Here is an 11,269-nt window from a genome sequence, read left to right as displayed (position 1 = left end):
TGCCTGACACAAACCCTGACCTACTCATACTCTACCAGGATTGGCTGGAGGGACAGGACTCAACTCATGCCAACACACTCCTACACACACAGTACACACAGCAGACCCCCAGCCAGACATAGACACACATACAGTGGTGAGACACACACACACAGAAACCCAAACACACCTCAACATCCAAAAGCCCAATCAATCACTGACCCTCTGTCTTCCAAGGACCCACTGCAGTGGTTTCCATAGGTACCATTGTATAGGAGGGGATGGGCAGAGGGCCTGGATGCTGTGTTTGTGTTCCTTTGCTCCCTGCCTAAAGAATCATCTCTGAAAAACACCCATATATCCAAGACTTGATTCTGAACTTCCTTACTCGAAAAGTAAAGGTGGTGCTGTTATTCCATCCGATGTACTGCTCTCGAGTGTTGTGGAGGCTTATCCACTGCTTTCACCATGGAGGGGAAACAGCAAATACTTGTGCTTTGTTCCAGAGGGAATTCATGATGTGACAGACACATTTGTGACATTGGGAAAACAATTGTATCTGATCCAAGGGGATGAAGCAGGAAAACTATCAAACAAACTGTGTCTTGTTAACATGTAGTGAATGTGAAACCTGTAAGTAGGACTAAAAGCATTCTTAGAAGTGATCCAAACAGTTTAAATAAAACCAGCTGTACTTGTATCAACTGACAAATGGACACGTTGTTTTGTCTCCTGTGATTCCAACATGCTGAATGATCAATCAAGCGATTGAAAGTGCTAGTAGCTCTTCTCACTAATAATGCTGGTAGTGTGGCTGCCATTTGCAATGCACGAGTTCATCCATGTCATGAGCACTGGAATTATCTTAGCTATATGATGTCCATATGAGATCCACTCACCGGACAGTTTATTAGGTACACGACCCTGTTCACAAAAATGGATCACTTCTACAGACAGTGAGTCACGTGGCCTTGGTTTACTATATAAAGCAGTCAGACAGACATCGAGGATTTCAGTTACTGTTTGATTGAACGTTAGGATGGGCAAAACGAGTGACCTAAACGACTTTGAGCGTGGTACGATCGCTGTTTCCAGGCACAGCGGATTCAGTATCTCAGAAATGGTCGCCCTCCTGGGATTTTCCTGCACCATAGTGTCTAGGGCAAAGCTCTGCAACAGGTCGATCGCGGACTACCAGTAGCTCACAGTCCACCTACCAGTAGCTCACAGCCCACCTACGAGTAGCTCGCAGCCCACCTACCAGTAGCTCACAGCCCACCTACCAGTAGCTCACAGTCCACCTACCAGTAGCTCACAGCCCACCTACCAGTAGCTCACAGCCCACCTACCAGTAGCTCACAGTCCACCTACCAGTAGGTCACAGTCCACCTACCAGTAGCTCACAGTCCACCTACCAGTAGCTCACAGCCCACCTACCAGTAGCTCACAGCCCACCTACCAGTAGCTCACAGTCCACCTACCAGTAGCTCACAGTCCACCTACCAGTAGCTCACAGTCCACCTACCAGTAGCTCACAGTCCACCTACCAGTAGCTCACAGTCCACCTACCAGTAGCTCACAGTCCACCTACCAGTAGCTCACAGTCCACCTACCAGTAGCTCACAGCCCACCTACCAGTAGCTCACAGCCCACCTACCAGTAGCTCACAGTCCACCTACCAGTAGCTCACAGTCCACCTACCAGTAGCTCACAGTCCACCTACCAGTAGCTCACAGCCCACCTACCAGTAGCTCACAGCCCACCTACCAGTAGCTCACAGTCCACCTACCAGTAGCTCACAGTCCACCTACCAGTAGCTCACAGTCCACCTACCAGTAGCTCACAGTCCACCTACCAGTAGCTCACAGTCCACCTACCAGTAGCTCACAGCCCACCTACCAGTAGCTCACAGCCCACCTACCAGTAGCTCACAGTCCACCTACCAGTAGCTCACAGTCCACCTACCAGTAGCTCACAGCCCACCTACCAGTAGCTCACAGCCCACCTACCAGTAGCTCACAGTCCACCTACCTTCATGAACCAACATCCATGAGGAACGTTTTTGACTTGAAGAATCCATGCCCCAAAGGTTTCAGGCTGTTCTGGAGACAAAGGGGTGTCCGATCCGGTGCTAGATGGGTGTACCTAATAAACTGTCTGGTGAATGTATAATCAGGGACATGAGTTATACCTGTACAGGAACAACTCCTGATTCAGGCTATTTAGTGTAGCTAGCTCATCAAAGCGGTACAAAACACGTTTAAGTTGTGTTTTGTTCATGTTCAAACAAGGAAGACCAAGTCATGTTTTTTAAAAGGGGTAATCTGCAGTTCGGACAATAACAAAGCCACCACTGATTTGGTAAACAGCTGAGGAATGGGGATGGAGAAATTGAACCTCTCTCAAATTGCTAGATCAACTATGGATACAAGGACTGACCACTCATGATATAACAATTATAGTTTTAATCATGTTTTGAGGCAATAAAGAGGTTTTTTTTACGTGTGCTTTGTTAAAACAAACAAATAGATAAAACAACCTTACATTTGGGGTTCTGATGTGACAGTTGAACTAAGCTCATGCGGCATCTATAAGTTATATTCCTCAAGAAATATTGTTTAGATTTCAATCATTTACAAGGCCAATAACAGAGGTACCAATTGCAGAATGCTTTTTATTTTAACGTGTACTTCTGGCGTCATTGTCACATGTTGAGCATAAATACAATTCAGTCTGAACAGATTGAAATCAGTCTGATTTGAATTCATTCTGAAATCTGACGGGGATTATCTCTCTCTCTCGAATGCTATAGAATCTAGATCCTAGAATTGAGAAAATGTATGGAAAATCATCCACATCAAATCATACACCTCTGCTCTGACAAAAGTAAAGTGATATAAACATAGCATTTTAGTAGTGTAGTCTGGAAACTCCACTTTTGTCTGGTGTTCTTTCCTGTCTAAGAAAAAAACTTGGTGAAAGTGAAATGACTGTAGCTTTGTCCTCCCTCAGCTCCCATATTAGGACTGTTGGGGATCTGTCCGAGAGAGAGAAGAGAAAGAGAAAGAGAAAAAGAGAGAGAGAGGAGGAGAGAGAGAGATGGAGAGAGAGATAGAGAGAGATGGAGAGAGAGATGGAGAGAGAGAGAGAGAGAGAGAGAGAGAGAGAGAGAGAGAGAGAGAGAACGTGTTGCATGCCTTCTCAACAGTTGGCATCAGGTAGGGTAGAGGTTGTGAAAGGGGGTATCCACTGTCTCCACCCAATCTCTTCTCCCCCAGTTATTTTCTGGGACACTGCACAGTACAACTTTATTTGATGGCAGAACATTCAGAGGCTGTAAGCTTGTAAGTACAGTATCCTTACCTACTTAGATTATTGTGTGTGTGCCTGCCTGCCTGCCCGCCTGTCCTTAAAACACGCATGAGTGAGTGAGTGTGTGTGTGTGAGTGAGTGAGTGAGTGAGTGAGTGAGTGAGTGAGTGAGTGAGTGAGTGAGTGAGTGAGTGAGTGAGTGAGTGAGTGAGTGAGTGAGTGAGTGAGTGAGTGAGTGAGTGAGTGAGTGAGTGAGTGAGTGAGTGAGTGAGTGAGTGAGTGAGTATTTGTTGGTCACGTCACCTCGACGGACATCTCATGATTACTCTCAGAGTCTCAATCTCAGAAGGTTATTTTGTTTTCCTCAGCGCTAATGACAGTCTGTGTTAGATGGTGAATTCAGATGGTGAATTCAAAGTATTTTTTAACTCATTGACTTTTGCAGATAAGTCTAAAAAGCTCTATTTTTCTCAATGTCTATTCTAAAGCTTAAGTGTGTATACACTACTGTATTTATACTTTGGATATGGTCTTTCAAAAGGGAAAGTAATTTTAAAAACTGCTTGAGTGGGACTTGAAAACTATTCAGATTCACCCAGAATTTCTCCTAACCTGTTCTTAATTAAATATCACTACAGCTCCACAGTTGCCACGACTACAGATCAGGGCTGTGGTTAATTCCAGTCCTTCAAGACATAAAACTACTGCTTGAAGCATACAGTCTATGTCCAATCTGATGTAGGTTAATGTATAAGCTATTCATGTTTTGTGGTATTTGTTCTTTGTGCTTTAGGACACATGGCAAAATGCTTCTGCTGTTTCTGAGTCTCGGTTTGCTCACTTCTAATGTCCAGTCAGAAAAACAAGGTAAACTGCACACTTTATACATTATTATGGTTGGTATGAGTGAGAAAGTTATAGGTTCAAAGATCATAGCCCCAAGACATACTAACCTCCCCTGTTATTGTATTGGTGAGGGGTTAGCATGTCTTGGGGGTAAGATCTTTGACCCTCTCATCATTATTCACAATTAAATCAGGAGTATTCATCATCGTGGTAGCAAACACATTATTGTAGAAGTGTTTAGAAACATATGCTGTTCTTATTTATAATAAAAGTGACTCCAAAATGACACACTACATTACTTACCATGAATTTCTATTGAGCAGAAAATAACTGAAACACAACCAAAACTAACAACAAATGCATCCAACAAGTTTGAAGAGTCAAATTGCATGCTAGGAATATGGGACCAAATACTAAACCTTTCAATACTTTGTAAATAAGAATCTTGAGAGAAAAAAATACATTTGATTAAATGTCATTGTATTGTCATGTTCAGATTGAACACAGACAGTTTTGTAGCTTCATTGATGCTGACAGAGGTGTATAAATTCCAGTGATGGAAAAAGTGGGGTTGGGGTTAGGGTTAGGCAATAAATAGGCAAAAGTGGCAAAGTAATTACAATTTAGAAATTAACGTTGTAGTGATAGATGAAAACCCCATTTTTTTCTTTCTGAGCTTGCGAGTTTGCTTGTTTGATCTTACCAGCAACAGTGTGTGAAAACCTTGTGAAGACTTACAGAAAACGTTTGACCTCTGTCATTGCCAACAAAGGGTATATAACAAAGTATTGAGATAAACTTTTGTTATTGACCAAATACTTATTTTCCACCATAATTTGCAAATAAATTCATTAAAAATCCTACAATGTGATTTTCTGGATTTTTTTTCTCATTATGTCTGTCATAGTTGAAGTGTACCTATGATGAAAATTACAGGCCTCTCTCATCTTTTTAAGTGGGAGAACTTGCACAATTGGTGGCTGACTAAATACTTTTTTGCCCCACTGTACATATGAATGTGAATGTACATGTTTGTCATTGTATGTACAGTATATGAACACGTTTATCATAATGTAAAATGTAATGGAACAATGCTATGATATTATGTTGCATGTTCATTCCTTGATATAGTTTGATACCCAATATTATCCATTGATATCCTTTCATTCATTGACATCCGATACTATGTTGCTTGTTGATTAATTCATGTCCTTGTTTGTTTTCCAGGGGTTAATGTAACGTGTGAAAATCAATCGCTTGTAGCAGGACAGAACCACAACCTGACATGTAGAGTGGAATACAGTGATGTAGGTCAGAATAATCTGGGATGTAAAACTACAAATTATTTCTGGAAACATAAATCAAAATCTCCAATACGAAATTGTGATTGTACAAAAGATTGTAACACTACGATAACAACCAACACCTACTTTTGTGAGATCAAATATGTTACCAAAGCTGATGAGGGAAACTACACTTTTACCATTAACACAGACTGTGGCAACGGACATGGCACATTGAATGTTTCCGTTACATGTGAGTACAATGTTAATATACAGTGACCAGTGTTACACAGGTTAAATGGGTTCATGTGATATGACCAGGAAAAGGTCCAGTAATTCAAATGAAAGGTGATAATACAGTATTCATATACACTGAGTTAACAAAACATTAGGAACACCTGCTCTTTCCATGACATAGACTGACCAGGTGAATCCAGGTGAAAGCTATGATCCCTTGTTGATGTCACTTGTTAAATCCACTTCAATCAGTGATGATGAAGGGGAGGAGACAGGATAAAGAAGGATTTAATTTATTTAGCATTGAGATAAATTACATTTACATTTACATTTAAGTCATTTAGCAGACGCTCTTGAGACATGTCTTGTGTATGTGTCCAATTCAGAGGGTGAATGGACAAGACAAGATGTAAGTGCATTTCAATGAGGTTTGGTAGTAGGCGCCAGGAGCACCGGTTTGAGTGTGTCAAGAACTGCAACGCTGCTGGGTTTTTCACGCTCAAAAGTTTCCTGTGTGTATCAAGAATGGTCCACCACGCAAAGGACATCCAGCCAACTTGACACAACTGTGGGAAACATTGGAGTCAAGATGGGCCATTATCCCTGTGGAATGCTTTCGACACCTTTTAGGATCCATGCCCCGATGAATTGAGGCAGTTTTCAGGGCAAAGGGGGGTGCAACTCAATATTAGGAAGGTGTTCTGAATGTTTTGTACACTCAGTGTATATATTCCATATGGGGCTTGATACTGCAACATTTGTGAGTATTCAGAGTGCTAACCTCTCTTTATTTTCTCAGTGAGAAATGAAAAACAAGCGTTTCTGGGATCGTCAGGTCACCTATCGTCAGTATCATCACTGTTCTGGGTTTTCTACTGTTTCTCATCTTAAGACTTAATAGTTCCTTGAGAAACAATGACAAAGCTACCAGAGAGGCCCTAAACCAGAAGCCTGCATAACTTTCAGTCTGGAAGAGTTGTGTGTGTGTGTGTGTGTGTGTGTGTGTGTGTGTGTGTGTGTGTGTGTGTGTGTGTGTGTGTGTGTGTGTGTGTGTGTGTGTGTGTGTGTGTGTGTGTGTGTGTGTGTGTGTGTGTGTGTGTGTGTGTGTGTGTGTGTGTGTGTGTGTGTGTGTGTGTGTGTATGTGTGTGTATGTGTGTGTGTTGGTTCTACTATCCTTGTGGGGGCAGATATATCTCATTTACATAAGTAGTCAAACTCCTAAGTCAATAAATACTTTGTGGAAGCTCCTTCTGCATTGATTACCGCTGTGAGTCTGTCTGGGTACGTCTCTAAGAGCTTTCCACATTTGGATTGTTCAAAATGTTCCCATTATTCTTTTCTAAATTCTTCAAGCTCTGTCAAATTGGCTGTTGATCATAGCTAGAGAACCATTTGCAGATCTTTCCATAGATTGACTGTCTTCTTGGCAACATATCCAGGTGTTAGAATGGCCAAGTCAAAGTCCAGACCTGAATCCAATCGAGAATCTGTGGAAAGAACTGAAAACTGCTGTTCACAAATGCTCTCCATCCAACCTCACTGAGCTCGAGCTGTTTTGCAAGGAGGAATGGGAAAAAATGTCAGTCTCTCGATGTGCAAAACTGATAGAGACATACCCCAAGCGACTTACAGCTGTAATCGCAGCAAAAGGTGGCGCTACAAAGTATTAACTTAAGGGGGCTGAATAATTTTGCACGCCCAATTTTTCAGTTTTTGATTTGTTAAAAAAGTTTGAAATATCCAATAAATGTCGTTCCACTTCATGATTGTGTCCCACTTGTTGATTCTTCACAAAAAAATACAGTTCTATATCTTGATGTTTGAAGCCTGAAATGTGGAAAAAGGTCGCAAAGTTCAAGGGGGTCGAATACTTTCGCAAGTCACTGTACATCTACAGTGTTAAATGTAACACTTAATGTGTATATGTGACCCATCAAAATAGTGTTATTAAATAAACACTGTTCAAAGTGTTGACAAACTAACACTCCTAGAGCGTTGGTTCCCTAACACCATAGGTGTTGCAAATTCAGACTTTTAAAACTATTAGAGATGATGCTGCTACACTTTTTAGTTTTATTCCATAACACAGTATTTGGGGGAGAGTGTTGTTATAACACTGTAAGACCATCTGCATTTTTTAACTCAAATACTTCTAGTAAGTTCAATGAAAAGTAATTATTACTTAAATTGACTTCAAACTAAATTAGAAGTCAAATCAACAACATTATGCATGCTCTACTGCATGTTGATGTTTGTGAATTGTTTTTAAAATCACCCACCCAAGGCAGAGCTGGAGGCTGGGACAAGAGGCAGTCCCAAAAAGTTTGTGGGGGGGGAACACGTGGAGTGTGGCTAAGTCAGGTAGGAGACCTGCACCAACTCCCGTGCTTACCGTGGAGAGAGGTGGACCGGGCAGGCACCGTGTTATACCGGGAGGCGCACGGTGTCCCCGGAGCGCACTCTGCCAACCCGGATGTTCTAACTATGTCTGAATCCTGGCTTAGGAAGACCACCAAAAATACTGAAATGTTCATCCCTAACTACAACATTTTCAGACGAGATAGAACTGCCAAAGCGGGGCGTTGTTGCAATCTACTGCAAAGATAGCCTGCAGAGTTCTGTCCTACTGTCCAGGTCGGTACCTAAACATTTTGAACTTCTACTTTTAAAAATCCACCTCTCTAAAAACAAGTCTCTCACCGTTGCTGCCTGCTATAGACCACCCTCTGCCCCCAGCTGTGCTCTGGACACCATATGTGAACTAATTGCTCCCCATCCATCTTGCTTACTTGCCTACCTGGTTAAATAAAGGTGAAATAAAATAAAATAAATATATCTAGATCTAACCTCTCTACCTCTATATATACAGTTGAAGTCGGAAGTTTACATTCACTTAGGTTGGAGTTATTAAAACTCGTTTTTCAACCACTCCACACATTTCTTGTTAACAAACTATAGTTTTGGCAAGTCGGTTAGTACATCTACTTTGTGCATGATACAAGTAATTCTTCCAATAACTGTTTACAGACAGATTCTGTTCTGTTTACAGACAGAACCTCAGGAGGCTGAAGAAATTTGGCTTGTCACCAAAAGCACTCACAAACTTCTACAGATGCACAATCGAGAGCAGCCTGGCGGGCTGTATCACCGCCTGGTACGGCAACTGCTCCGCCCTCAACCGTAAGGCTCTCCAGAGGGTAGTGAGGTCTGCACAACGCATCACCGGGGGCAAACTACCTGCCCTCCAGGACACCTACACCACCCGATGTTACAGGAAGGCCATAAAGATCATCAAGGACATCAACCACCCAAACCACTGCCTGTTCACCCCGCTATCATCCAGAAGGCGAGGTCAGTACAGGTGCATCAAAGCTGGGACCGAGAGACTGAAAAACAGCTTCTATCTCAAGGCCATCAGACTGTTAAACAGCAATCACTAACATTGAGTGGCTGCTGCCAACACACTGTCATTGACACTGACCCAACTCCAGCCACTTTAAAAATGGGAATTGATGGGAAATGATGTAAATATATCACTAGCCACTTTAAACAATGCTACCTTATATAATGTTACTTACCCTACACTATTCATCTCATATGCATATGTATATACTGTACTCTAGATCATCGACTGCATTCTTATGTCACTAGCCACTTTAACTATGCCACTTTGTTTACTTTGTCTACATACTCATCTCATATGTATATACTGTACTCGATACCATCTACTGTATGCTGCTCTGTACCATCACTCATTCATATATCCTTATGTACATATTCCTTATCCCCTTACACTGTGTATAAGACAGTAGTTTTGGAATTGTTAGTTAGATTACTTGTTGGTTATCACTGCATTGTCGGAACTAGAAGCACAAGCATTTCGCTACACTCGCATTAACATCTGCTAACCATGTGTATGTGACAAATAAAATTTGATTTGATTTGATTATTTCACTTATAATTCACTGTATCACAATTCCAGTAGGTCAGAAGTTAACATACACTAAGTTGACTTTAAACAGCTTGGAAATTCCAGAAAATTATGTCATGGCTTTAGAAGCTTCTGATAGGCTAATTGACATCATTTGAGTCAATTGGAGGTGCACCTGTGGATGTATTTCAAGGCCTACCTTCAAACTCAGTGCCTCTTTGCTTGACATCATGGGAAAATCAAAAGAAATCAGCCAAGACCTCAGAAATAAAATTGTAGACCTCCACAAGTCTGGTTCATGCTTGGGAGCAATTTCCAAACGCCTGAAGGTACCATGTTTGTCTGTACAAACAATAGTACGCTGTCACGCCTTGGTCAATATGTTTTGTGTTTTCGTTATATATTTTGGTCAGGCCAGGGTGTGACATGGGTTTATGTGTTGGGTTCGTATTGGGGTTTTATTAGCATTGGGATTGTGTATGATTAGGGGTGTGTCTAGTTAGGCTTGGCTGCCTGAGGCGGTTCTCAATTGGAGTCAGGTGATTCTCGTTGTCTCGGATTGGGAACCGTATTTAGGTAGCCTGAGTTCACTTAGTAATTCGTGGGTGTTTGTCCTGTCTCTGTGTTATAGTCACCAGATAGGCTCAGTCACTTGGTTTTTTCTTTTCAATTGTTTTGGAAGAGAAGAGAACGAGCGCCATTCTCCTTGCGGAGATGGTGCTAAATACATCAACACGGTCGGTCCCTGGGATTGGGCTGGCCAACACGATTCGGTTTGCTTGGAAGGAAAAGGAGTTTGAGCCTTTAGGACGGGAATCCTTTGGAAGGATAATATTGATGGGGATTCTAAAGCTGACGGTGAAGGACGTGTTTTGTTTCCAAGGCAACTCGTTGGAGGGAGCATACGACGTTGCACTATATACAGAGGAAAAACACGATGATATCCTGAGAAGGGCAAGAGCAGTGGGAGGTGAGAGGCCGATGTGCCACTGCGAAATAACAAGCCTGGCGAAGAATAACTTTAGGGTTGTAACTGTAAACATTTACAACCCTTACGTTAAGGACGAAGAGGTGAGGGCTTTTCTGGGGAGATACATGGATAACGTCTCCTCAGCAAGGCACCTCAAAGACTCCCTTGGGTTTTGGAATGGGAGGAGAGGCTTCCAGGCCCTCCTCAGAGAGGACCCAAAGGGACATGGTGGCTACCTCCATCCTCCTGCTATGTTCTCCCTAGGGGCTGACAGGGGGACGTTGTATTATGCACGTCAGCCCCCATTTTGCAGACGCTGTATGGCCTACGGTCACATATTCGCCTCATGCAGTGCAAGAAAATGCAGATTTTGTGTATCTGAGGATCACGAGGCGAGGGATTGTGACAAGCCTAAGACGTGCCATGGGTGTGGCTCGTCAGCACACCTGTGGAGGGGTGCCCGGCCCGTCAGAGGTCATATGCGTCTGCGGCTGGGGGAGCAGGAGCGGGGGATGGGGAAGAAGAGGAGGGGAAGGAAGCACGCCTCATGACCAGAGTTCAGGTCCAGAGGGGAAGGCCACAAGGAAGGAGGAGGAGCCAGAAGCGGCGGATGGAAGAGAGAAGGAAACGGAAGGCACGGGAGTAGGAGAACCAGAAAAAGCGGCGGAAGAAGGCAACCGAGTGGAGGAGCATGAGAGAGAAGAAAGCGAG

General features: G+C 42.8%; 1 long non-coding RNA gene across 1 annotated transcript; it reads left to right on the top strand.

Moving 5' to 3' along the window:
• The first annotated feature begins 2,943 nt into the window (after positions 1–2,943).
• Positions 2,944–9,518, top strand: LOC135563938 (uncharacterized). The gene is made up of 4 exons (XR_010460657.1): positions 2,944–3,323; positions 4,084–4,157; positions 5,364–5,672; positions 6,456–9,518. It is a non-coding gene; the product is annotated as an uncharacterized LOC135563938 (long non-coding RNA).
• Positions 9,519–11,269: the final 1,751 nt, after the last annotated feature.

The sequence above is a fragment of the Oncorhynchus nerka genome, linkage group LG23 (assembly GCF_034236695.1).
Source record: "Oncorhynchus nerka isolate Pitt River linkage group LG23, Oner_Uvic_2.0, whole genome shotgun sequence".
NCBI lineage: Eukaryota > Metazoa > Chordata > Actinopteri > Salmoniformes > Salmonidae > Oncorhynchus > Oncorhynchus nerka.
Note: the sequence above shows the minus strand (reverse complement) of the source record. Positions and strands in the feature narration are given on the sequence as shown.